The 10,893-nt window shown below is 30.8% G+C and overlaps 1 protein-coding gene across 1 annotated transcript in view; it reads right to left on the reverse strand.

Moving 5' to 3' along the window:
• The window catches only part of LOC134237814 (gigasin-2-like), a 29,949-nt gene extending 19,065 nt beyond the window's left edge, over nucleotides 1–10,884 (reverse strand). The window contains exon 1 of the mRNA XM_062719962.1: nucleotides 10,799–10,884. The gene's annotated coding sequence lies outside the window, so the exon portion shown is untranslated. The remainder of the gene's footprint in view (nucleotides 1–10,798) is intronic.
• Nucleotides 10,885–10,893: the final 9 nt, after the last annotated feature.

Consider the following 10,893-nt stretch of genomic DNA (forward strand, 5'->3'; position numbering starts at 1 on the left):
AATTAATAATACTTTCAACGGCGTATTATCAATCTATTAACAACAATAGTTTCTTCGATTCATATACAGACATGATGTATCCCACCGAGCTTGAAATGAAAGACACCAAAGAGTCTGGCACATTTGTTTGCTAAAGTATACAAGAAAAAGACTTTAATGGTTAACTAACAATAAATATTTTTTGATTAACGTGATGACTTAAACTTTTCAATCATCAAACTTATGTAGCAATATACCCTTACTACTGACATATTTAAAATTGACTATGGAATTTTTCGTTTAGCTCAACAGTACATAGGATTTACGGCGGGTGCATGTGACTTATAACAGAAGACCCTTTGGAGTTTCCTCGGGGTCTCTGTTTTATGCCCTATTTACAGGTTTTTATTATTTATTTTTTTCCCAATCAAAGTTCGTTTTCTTCACCTATTTGATTTATGATTGTATTTAAAACAAATTACAAGAAGACTGTAAAATCCGGGGCATCGTGGAAGGAAAATCAAGACATGTACATCTATCCTTATGTTCATTAATGGTTCGCGTTGAAGAGTGGTTTTAAAGGGTTCATGTCAAAGTACTTTCATCTCTTTTAAAAAAATGATTTGCCACTTTTTATTCAGAACCTTTCTTTTCGCAAGAAGTGGTAGTAAAATCAAAACTTGTTTTTTCATTAAAAAAAAATTACAAAAGAATGAGAGAATACGTGCATAAATAATCGGTACATTAGAAAAGAAACTAACCCTAACCAAACCCCTATTTCTGACGTTTCTAGTTTTCCTTTTCTACTCTAATCGAAAACTTAAATTATAATTAAAAACGGGTTAAAAACGAAAGACAATAGTTAAAGGAAAGACTTATACCACAGTTTTTCCAGAGGGTCTTGTGTTTTGTCAAATATAAGAGCTTTTGTTTTTTTTTTTACTATGAGGTTATCATAAGCTTGACATCACAAAAATTTTCTAAAATTTATTGACATTTCCTTTTATAAATAAACAAATATTGATCAAGTACATTAGCATCTTAGAAAAAAGATTATAAATAGAAAGATAGGAACCATTCATTAATAAGCAATTTATGATATAAAGCACTGAGAATTTTCTGGAAGTTTTTTTTTATTTTTAACTTTGAAAATTTCCTTATTTTGCTGGCAGAGGACCCTACTGCATGCTATAAAATTTGAGAGACGAAGAGTTTAAAGAAGAAATTATTACTAGGATTTATGCAACAATTCCAAAATGTAAACATCCGAAAGATAAATTCACTATTTTGTCTATTCTATAAAGGAATGACGCATAAAAACTTAACAAATACCGTTTTGAAGATTTTCAAAAATTTCCAATTTGACAACAGCGTTTAATACAAAAATAAACAGTAGAAAATATTCCTAGATTTGGTCATCTAATTCGCTCGATAAACCAAAAGCTTCCGAAGATTAATTTAAATAAAAAAAAAGTAGAAAAAAATGTAAAGCTTATGTTTTGTAGCAAAGAGAGACAACTATCAATTGCTGTTATAAACATTCCCTTGATGTTCTCCCATGCAGAGACTACACTGACGCTGTTATGTTTAAGAATATAATCTAAAGCTTCTGTCAATATAGCTTTTTCTGCCAGAAATGTATTTATTTAATATTACTTATGAATATTTTTCATATACAACTAATTTAAGATGATTTTTTTTTTATTTGCAACATGCCGTTTAAATAAACTTATTTTTGGCTTGGGTTAATAAATTAATCTTTACTCAACTGAAGTGAAACAGGATATGTAAAATATGTTCAAAACAATTTTGGACGAAAATACTCACGTCGCCATAAAGATGAAAAAATATTAGAATAATTAATTACTGATACTATCTTTTACATCCACATTAAACCTTTTTAGTATACTTAATAGCTTGTTTCACTTGTCAAAAAATACAATACAACTACTTAAGTTTTAGTACAAGTAATCAATGGATAGCAACATGATTGTTGTACAAACTTTTGAGAATACATTTGGGAATTAAAGAGGAGAAATCACATATTTTTATGTTGTGATTCTTGTTAAAACTTTTTGGATCTTATTTCAAGCTTAAAATCATTGCTAATCAATGTCTCGTGGAAAAGCATTATCAAATATGCTTTGATTTGATAGATTTGATATTGAATACTGTTCGTTATCTCCATATCCTTCATTTGAAAGATTGCAGAAGGATAACATATGATGTACTTTGTTTATTAGATCTAACTGTTATGTTTTCTTAATGCTTATCTTTTGGATAAATTTATCAACATGATAAAAACAAATAAGGATTGTTATAAAAATTTATAAATAGTCACAGTTCGTTATGAAATGCTTTATGGTGATTCAATTAAAAAGTATAATTGAAAAGCTATTATTATTTAAATTTATGGAGAAGATTTCATATTTGGCATTTATGAGAAATAGGGGGGATTTTTGTCTTATAGTGTTCTGAATGCAGTCAATTTTTTAATTTAAAACATGCCATACAATTATCACATTTTAACCTTCTCTTATAATGTGTTAATATTTTACATTTTTGACAGCTTTATTCATTCCTCTATGTTCGCTTTATTATCACAACTAGTTTGGATGTGTGAAGACCTAATCGTGACTTCACATACCTTAAAATATTTTCAAATCTTACGTATATTTCAAAAAAATAATAATTTATGTTGAATTGTTTATGTTTTCTCGAAAATTATACAGAATGAAACATATGGAATTAACGAACAGTATTCAAGACCAAAAGTCGATAATCAATACAAAATAGGAGCAGATCAATCACGAACCTCCAAAACATTAAAGATGGGATGAGGTGCTATGGAGGAGTAAGCATCCCCTGCCGCTTGGTCACACCCATGACATGATTGGGAAATAACGGAAAAATCCGACATCAATTCAAGTTTAAATAATGGACTAACAATATCATAATGAAAAACATCAGTCAGCACTTGCCTCAATGATAAATTGTATTTCCTGACCAAGTCATTGTATTGACCACAAATCTTACGAAATGATGACTTTAAACTAAACTGCCGAAATTCTTGTTTCATCCACTTGTTTGTCAATATTTAACTTCGTTTTAACTTCGTTTTAGAAATTTGTTCATACGCAGAGAATGCTCTTGCGTATCGAATCAACTGAGATATATTCACTCTGTATGCAGGTGGTGAAGGTATATTCCTGCATAGGTGAGGGAAGTGACGATAGTACTTATAGTTAAAGTCATCACGTTTATCATAGAGCTTGGTTGCTAGATAACCATTAACGTCTTTTTCAAGTAAAATATCCAAAATGACACAGATGTGTCAGGCTCTGTGGTGTCTTTTATCTTAAGTTCACCAGGGTATACAGTATCGACATAAGAATGGGAATTATCACAGCAAGTATTGTCTTCTTTTCATGCATAAGATTTTGCACAAATTCTGCCTCAAATGAATACAAAAATAGATCAGCTGATAAGGGGGTGCAATTGGTCTCATGAGAATTCCAACAGATTGTTGGAAGACCTGGTCTCCAAAAACAACTTAGGCATTGCCAATCAGAAACTCAAGCATCTTTTTATTATTTCAACTTCAAAGTACTTGTGTGTACAATCAGAATGTTTTGAACAAAATAATTTTACAAATGACAAATTTAAAAGGCAACTAGCAGCTGTAAATAGAACCAATTCTAGGCCTATATCAATACTCAGATATAGATAAAATTTGAATTGAAAATAAAGTTGAAATTGTCAACATGAGGAAACAATTGCAAAACCAGATAAAAGAGAAAAATCATCGATGACGTTTTATTTAAGAAAATATTTTCTTTTCCTCTTCTTCGATTGACCGTTCACGGTAGCTTAGCCGGTAGAGCGCTCGCTCCATGAACGGGAGGTCTTGAGTTCACATCTCGGCCGCGACTGACCTAAGTCGATAAAAATTGGTAGCAACTGTTCCTTTGCCATGCGCTCGGCACTTGAAGTGAACGATGCAGGTCCTTCGGATGAGACCATAAATACCGAGGTCCCGTGTCATGGCAGGCGTTGGCACGATAAAGAACCCTCACTGCTCAATGACCCTGAGTGCCGAGTAAAGGTCAAAATTTGGAGCCGTTCACCTTTATATGGTGACGTCACTATATGAGTGAAAAATTCTCGAATGGGATGTCAAATAGCATACAATCAATCAATCAATCAAGTGATACATATATGCCATTGAAATAATAGTATAAACATGATAAAGAATCTGACACATATGTTTCTTGCTGTATTGATATTTTACATGAAAAAAAAGTATGGGGACAAACCGACAACTAACTTTTATGATAATTTTAAGGACTTCAACGTTTAATCTCAACTTCCCTTATTAATGTATCAATGTACACTAATCAACCGCATAAGGATATATGTATAATATATCCAAGATGACTCATTATACGATACTATGTTCTTCTATCAAACAATTCATAACTGAGGAAGGTAACCGAGAAGAAAGTTGATAATTCAAGGATTTCATCGTTCATATTTAAAGCAAACTTTGCAAACTATATGGATAAAGTATTTACCTTGTTTGCAAATATGTCTCGTTACGTCGAATGATGACTGAAATCATGCATACATATTGTTAGCTCATTATCTTATAATGATTTTTATGCCTCTTTAATCGAAATTCTAAGCTTTATAGGTTTCGCCCTATCTGTGTGTCTATCTCTCTGTCTGTCTGTTAGTCCGCAAAAACTTTCACCTTGCCCATAACTTTTGAGAGGATGAAACTGTGTCTTTCAAATATCACAGGCATATTTTTTGTGATAGGACCTTTCTTTTGGTATCATCAAATTTTACCTCTTAACCTTGACCTTGGAGCTTGACCACTCTTACAAAAAGTATTTTATTTTAACATTGGCCATAATTTTGAACAGTTGGTGCTCGGGCTTTCATACATCACATTGGCATTTATTGTGACAGTACCTTTCAATGGGTATAAATATTTTTTACCTTACTACTTTGACCATTTATAGAATTTGACCCACTGCTTTAAACTTTTACCTTGGCTTTCTCCCTCATGACTTCTGTTTTCAACCTCTTCTGCGTGAAATCATTATTGATTCGATATTTGAAGCTTAATCACTTTTCGTTTTCTTGACATTTTATCAATTTTACAATAAGCACAAAGATTTAAACTTGAATAACTTTTTCACATTTTTTCTATGATAAATCAATTTCATGTCCAGTCAAATTAATCCTTTATATCAGGTATAATATCAATCGTAATTTCATTTATTGATTTTCAGTGTTTTGATTGACCAAGAATAAAGTCAGGAAAAAGTGTACACATCGATAAAATTTCTCTTGCATTCAGAATTTCTTTCTTGACCTAATGTTTACTGGCAAAAAATTGAAACCAATCGTTACATTTAGTCTGTTTTAGATAAACGATTAAAGAAACTTGAATTTAATTAAAAACGAAACTGGCGACAAACAGGAGTGAGACAGGAATATAATGTTTATGTTTCTGTCAGATCACAAGTGTAAATTTTTAAATCATCGTCTTTCATAATCATGCTAATATTAGCAAATCAGTTCAAGCAGTTCTCAGTAGCGCCTATAGGTAAGAAAAACGCACCTATTACCATCCTATTACATGTATTATTTCTACATCCTATATTCTGTCCTGTTTATGAGCAAATCAAGGGTGTCGTCGGTTTGCTTCTTTCGCTTTAGAGGCTTGAGCGTTTGTCATCAATGTCAACATGGTCAAAAATGAATGTTTCTGAAGTCTAACGTGTTCTTATGATATTTTGTCTTAAACAATATTCGGCGAAAGTTTATAAGTTTATTTTATTTATTATTTTGACAATTAAAGTTGAAACCACATGAATTTTTATTTCAATTACGTTTCATTTCTAAATCGCGGCATAAAGTATCCTTTTGTTGTTCATAAATAACGGATTGTATATACCGGTATGTAGGCTTCAAAGATTATTCATTGTAAAATTTCGTGATTGAAATAATAAAAATTTAAACGTTCTTTCTTCAGAATTTATGGATATGTAAACTGACAAACTTTACATAAAGGTGATTCGCACTTTTATTCAATTTGTGTGTTCAAAAGGCATGTGTTAACACATTGATTTACATATACTGAAAAAATAGAATTTTAAATTCTATTATATACTTCGATTGACTTTTGATAATCCATTAATCTAGAGAGATAAACTGTAATGCAAATTCTTCTTCTAATTACCGAAATGAGTAGAATACCTGAATTTTAAGTTAATAAAAAAGATTAAAAAATAAGATATCTAGACTTAATATGACACAAAAACATTTGGTAAAAAATGTTGAATGGAAGCCGATCAAGTGCATTCTCCCAATTTATCTAGCTGTCTAGTTAACACGTAAAGGGTAAAAATTAAAGCAGGAAATGACAATTATCTTCGTTGTTAAATCTAGTTTGAATTGACGCTGAAGGAATTAAAATATTTATAATCATATACAGTAATAATAGATATTAAGCAGTCATTGTTTTTTATTAACAAAATATGTGAATTATTTGTTTGAATGAAAATTGAATATGCAAACGTTAAAGGCATAGCATGACACACAAGTTCAACTTTTAAGATACAATACTTTTAAAACTAAAGAATCAAAAAATCAAAGAATAAAAAAATCTATATAAAATCCTCTTAATGCCCCTAAATCGATGGTCTTTCAAACCAATCTGATGTATTGAATAGAAAGAAAAAATATAACATAAATATTTACACAAAGTAAATTCTTGCAATTTTATAGGGACGGAAGGAGGGAGATTCTCGGGTTAAAAATTTCAGTCTGGTTCCCCACTTCTACAAACGATTCTCTATTGTATGTGAATGCAAAAACATATACTAAAACTTAAAATTTTGATTAATTGATTGATTGCATGTTGTTTAACGTCCCACTCGAGAATTTTTCACTCATGCGGAGACGTCACCGTATGCCGGTCAAAGGCTTCAAATTTAGACCTATACTCGGCACTCAGGGCCATTGAGCAGTGAGGGTTCTTTATCTTACTAACGCCTACCGCGACACGGGACCTACGTTTTTAAGATCATATCCAAAAGACCCGTGACTTTCACTTCTAATACCGAGCACTTGGGGAAGGAACAGTCACTACCTATGTTTACGTCTTTGGTTTGACGCGCCGCTGCGATCGAGAATCGAACTCGGGCCTCCCAATCACGAAGCAAACGCTCTACCACTAGGGTACCGTGAACGGTTAAATTTTTAAAGAACATCTATTAAAAAATATTTAAAAGATAATTTATTTCCCTATTGATTTGATATGTCTCAGTGAAGTAAAGACACCAAAGATTCTGCCTCATCTGTTTCACATTTGGGTGTAATACTATCAATTAAATTGTATTTCAAACGAGAACTTTTTGTTGTTATACCCACAATCACCCACTTGTGGGGCTTCCATCTTCAAACATATTTGTTAATTCAGAGTATGCTCTGATTACGATAATTTTTAATACCGAGGTATGCTACTGACAAATTAGTTGGTGTTAGAGGAATTTTAAAAGTCTCGTTTACAGTCAGCGTTTTGTAAATTCTATAGTCGTTATGATAAACTTGTTAACAAATATAACCTGTCAATGGAATGAATTTTGCTTACCTTATTTTAAAACATCTCTTATGAGAAGCATTTTCATATAATAAAACATATAGAGATAACGAACAGTATTCAAGATCAAAAGTTCATAAAACAATACAAAATAGGAAAAGAACATACATGGACCTCCAAAACATCAAAGGTTGGATCGGTACCATGGAGAAGCATCCCCTGCCGACCGGTCGTACCCGCCCTTGTGCACTTTGTCGTGATTTGGAAATAACGGAAAAATTCGTCGCCAATTAAATGTATTGATAATGGATTAGCAATTTTTTTGAAAAAACGTCGGTCAGCATTGGACTCAATCAGAATCAGAGTCAGATAATTTTATTTAGAGTCGAATTTTTGAAGCAAGTAACATGAGGTCTGTAGAGCTTTTGACCGACATAATGATAAATTTTATTTGCCAAGAAAGTTATTTTAGCCACTATAGAACTTACAAAGTGATGACTTTAAACAAGACTGCTGATATTCTTGTTTCATCAACTTGTTTGTCAATAATTCACCTCGCCTTATAAATGTTTCATACGTAGAGCATGAACTTGTGTATCAAATCAACTGAGATATATAAACTCCGTATGCAGGTGATGAAGGTATATTGCTGCAAAAGTAAGGGTAGTTGACGATTGAAAAGTTGATGTCATCACGTTTATCATAGAGTTTGGTTGTTAGATTATCAATAACGTCTTTTTCAAGTAAAATATCCAAAACAGATGTGTCATACTCTGTGGTATCTTTAATCATTTTATAAATTGTATTTTAGAAGAACTTGGATTTATTTCTAGTGGTAATCCAACTCATACTCATAGTTCCCTTTCTAAGGAGGAAATTCTTCAAATTCAAATGTCAGTTTGGAATATCCCAAAGAACCAAAATAATTTTGAGCTACCGTATATATATTGAACTCCAAAACGTCATGAGAATCCTTAAAAAAAGATACATAGCGGTTTCCAGTAAATGTACAACCAAGACTCTTTCTTTACTTCTCAATAAGATATTAATAGTAGTGAAGAAGAAACTTCAAGAGTACTGTGCAACAATATATTCAAGAAAGGAGTACATTTCTAGATCTAAAATTCCAAGGAACTTTTAGACAATTTGAAATCACAAGATTTTTCCAAAATCAACAGCTAAAAATTAAGGCATTTCAACTTTATACAGAGCCATTCTCTACAATAAATTAAAGATTAGGATTTTTGATATCATTGCAAGCTGCTTTTAAAAAAAAATAAAAATGGAACTTGTCAATTTATTTACCTTGTCATTGCTCATTTGCAAAATTATTTTGTTACAAAACATTCTGATTATACACACAAGCACTCTGAAGTTAACATCAAAAAGATTGAGTTGAGTTTCTGATTGACAATATCTATGTTGTTTTTGGAGACCAGGTCTTCCAACAATCTATTAGAATTCCCATGGGTACCAATTGCGCCCCGTTGTTAGCAGATCTATTTTTGTATTCATATGAAGCAGAATTTGTGCAAAATACGTGAAAATAAGAAAACACTTGATGTGGCCTTCAACTTGACATTAAGATATATCGACGATGTATAGTCCATTCTTATGTCGATACATGTACGATATAATCCGGCAAGCTTCTTCAGTTAACCTTATATGAACGGACTTCATATAACCTTTTATTGTGTGGTATTGATTTTGATGTATTTCAGAAAAGTGAATATCTATTCAAAAGTATGACGTCTGTTGAAAAAAAATACTAAGAAGAGTTGTTTCAATTAATTTCTTTAGCACCTTCAATTAAATACAGATTTTTCAAAGTTCTTAGCTAAAAATAATTCTTTACAGAAATAACCATGAAATCTTCCATAAATCCAATGCCAGAACAAGCAAAAATATAGTTCTCTGTAACAGATGGGACAAAGATATATTGTATGAAGTGTGAAAAGCCGGAAAGTTTATAATTGTTATATAACTTTTTGTCATTTTTCAGAGTCTCGCAAATCTGGTTTTTCTGTAAATTATATCTTTCGCTGCACATGCTGCCAGAATAAATAAGGTAAGCAATAACAATCTCTTAATTACATGAAAATAGAAAAATAAGGGAAATCTTGTACTACAAGTTAGTAAAAAGTATTTTTATAGGATTTTCCTTAATATTATACTTTCAAAAAAAGTAGAAAGTAATGTGCTTTGGATAAAATGGAGTAAGATTGATACATGTAAATATTACAAAAAATATAAATTAAATATATACGAACAGATGATATTTTATACATTATCTATTCAAATGAAGAATAATATAGAATTTATAAAACAATTTATAAAACATAAAAACTTAAAATATTCGGTGTGAAATTAATGTTTGGGATTTTTAAATCAATATAGGCTCAAATTAAAATATTACCTCAATTTATAGTTTTATAATAAAGGAGAAGCGATCGGCAACTGACATTAAATTGAACAAACGTCAATCTTATCTCCATTCAAAGGTCTTTCCAACTTTGCGCAGTTCCAGTTCTTTTCAACGAATCAACTAAAACAACCACGCATTTCTTTTTTTTTATTTCAGGAATCAAAAATATTGTTCTTTCTGCTTCTTTATTCTCTTCATTTTCTTTACTTTTCCTTTAAGGAAATGTTATCTCATGCAATTAGATATTTCATCCATTTTTAATTTTTTTTAACATCTCTATATACAATATGCGTGCACACATCAAATGTTAAAAAGAAACATATTGACAGTAGATTGTACCCAAGTTCTATTATTTTTATTTTCCAAATAAATTCTCTCAGGTTGTTAATAGTAATACTCTTTCCTCAGCCCACCTCATTTCTTCTATTGTCTGCGCATGCTTTAAATGCACTTATATAAATTATTAAAGTAGTGTTGATTATTAACACAAGGATAAAACAGCTATAAAAAGCAAGGATTTTATAAATCCGCTCAAATGAATTTCGGTTACAATTCTGTGAATGACTTGCATGCCCTTTTAATTACGTAAAATTATAATAAAGCATTTCACGCATGACAAATAAAATTTGACATCCAATCACAAATTCTATTTTTGAACAAACAGAATTAAGAAACAAATTTTTCTTCGTATATATATTATACCAAATAGATGAAAAAAAATCTTAACAATAAACTAAGCTAAGGAATATACTAAATTTAAAAGACAAAAAATTACTTACTTGTTGGCTTGTGCAATGAATTATATTCTTAATGAGCTGCACCTCACGTCCAATTTATGCATAGAGTGCTTTCATGTGTATATTATTATAATCAC

Source organism: Saccostrea cucullata, unplaced genomic scaffold, assembly GCF_032062105.1.
Source record: "Saccostrea cucullata isolate Sc308-1 unplaced genomic scaffold, CSIRO_AGI_Scuc_v1 ctg454, whole genome shotgun sequence".
Classification (NCBI taxonomy): domain Eukaryota; kingdom Metazoa; phylum Mollusca; class Bivalvia; order Ostreida; family Ostreidae; genus Saccostrea; species Saccostrea cuccullata.